Below are 2,098 nucleotides of genomic sequence, written 5' to 3'. Positions count from 1 at the left end.
TGATGAACCAGATGGGCTTTTACATTAATTGACCATTGCCATTGTTACTGTCACAGAGATTAGCTTTACATTCCAGATTTATTAGTTGAATTTAAATTCCATCAGCTACATTTTAAAGAAATTCATATCAATGTCACCCAGATCATAGTGGCTCAGTGATTAGCACTGCTGCCTCACAATGCCAGGGCCTGGGTTCAATTTCGCCTTCAGGTGTCTGTATGGAGTTTGCACATTTTCCTCTGTGTCTGTGTGGGTATCCTTTGGCTTTCTACCACGGTCCCCAGTTGTGCAGATTAGGTGGTTTGGCTATGCTAAATTGTCCAATAGTGTCCAGGGATGTGCAGATTAGGTGGATTAGCCTCGGGGAAATACAGGGTTACAAGGATAGGTCACGGGGTGGATCTGGGATCTGGGATCTGCCCATTTAGAGTCATAGTCATAGAGATGTACAGCGTGGAAACAGACCCTTCGGTCCAACCCGTCCATGCCAACCAGATATCCCAACCCAATCTAGTCCCATCTGCCAGCACCCTGCCCATATCCCTCCAAACCCTTCCTATTCATATACCCATCCAAATGCCTCTTAAATGTTGCAATTGTACCAGCCTCCACCACTTCCTCTGGCAGCTCATTCCATTCCACTCTCTGTGTGAAAACGTTGCCCCGCAGGTCTCTTTTATATCTTTCCCCTCTCACCCTAAACCTATGCCCTCTAGTTCTGGACTCCCTGACCCCAGGGAAAAGACTTTGTCTATTTACCCTATCCATGCCCCTCATAATTTTATAAACCTCTATAAGGTCACCCCTCAGCCTCCAATGCTCCAGGGAAAACAGCCCCAGCCTGTTCAGCCTCTCCCTGTAGCTCAAATCCTCCAACCCTGGCAACATCCTTGTTAATCTTTTCTGAACCCTTTCAAGTTTCACAACATCCTTCCAATAGGAAGGAGACCAGGATTGCCTCAATATTCCAACAGTGGCCTAACCAATGTCCTGTACAGCCGCAACATGACCTCCCAACTTCTGTACTCAATACACTGACCAATAAAGGAAAGTATACCAAACGCCTTCTTCACTATCCTATCTGCCTGCGATTCCACTTTCAAGGAGCTATGAACCTGCACTCCAAGGTCTCTTTGTTCAGTTACACTCTCTAGGACCTTACCATTAAGTATATAAGTCCTGCTAAGATTTGCTCTCCCAAAATGCAGCACCTCGCATTTAACTGAATTTAACTCCATCTGCCACTTATCAGCCCATTGGCCCATCTGGTCAAGATCCTGTTGTAATCTGAGGGAACCCTTTTCACTGTCCACTATACCTCCAATTTTGGTGTCATCTGCAAACTTACTAACTGTACCTCTTATGCTCACATCCAAATCATCCATGTAAATGACAAAATGTAGAGGACCCAGCACCAATCCTTGTGGCATTCCACTGGTCACAGGCCTCCAGTCTGAAAAACAACCCTCCACCAACACCCACTGTCTTCTACCTTTGAGCTGGTTCTGTATCCAAATGGCTAGTTCTCCCTGTATTCCGTGAGATCAACCTTGCTAATCAGTCTCCCATGGGGAATCTTGTCGAACACCTTACTGAAGTCCATATAGATCACATCTATGGCTCTGCCCTCATCAATCCTCTTTGTTACTTCTTCAAAAAACTCAATCAAGTTTGTGAGACATGATTTCCCACACACAAAGCCATGACTATCCCTAATCAATCCTTGCCTTTCCAAATACATGTACATCCTGTCCCTCAGGATTCCCTCCAACAACTTGCCTACCGCCGACATCAGGTTCACTGGTCTAAAGTTCCCTGGCTTGTCCTTACCAGCCTTCTTAAACAGTGGCACCACGTTAGCCAACCTCCAGTCTTCTGGCACCTCACCTGTGACTATCGATGATACAAATATCTCAGCAAGGGACCCGGCAATTACTTCTCTAGCTTCCCACAGAGTTCTAGGGTATACCTGATCAGGTCCTGGGGATTTATCCGCCTTTATGCATTTCAAGACATCCTCCTCTGTAATATGAACATTTTGCAAGATGTCACCATCTATTTCCCTACAGTCTATATCTTTCATATCCTTTTCCACAGT

This window comes from Chiloscyllium plagiosum, chromosome 12 (genome assembly GCF_004010195.1).
Source record: "Chiloscyllium plagiosum isolate BGI_BamShark_2017 chromosome 12, ASM401019v2, whole genome shotgun sequence".
Classification (NCBI taxonomy): Eukaryota; Metazoa; Chordata; class Chondrichthyes; order Orectolobiformes; family Hemiscylliidae; genus Chiloscyllium; species Chiloscyllium plagiosum.
The sequence above is the reverse complement of the archived record's forward strand: the minus strand, read 5'-3'. Positions refer to the sequence as shown.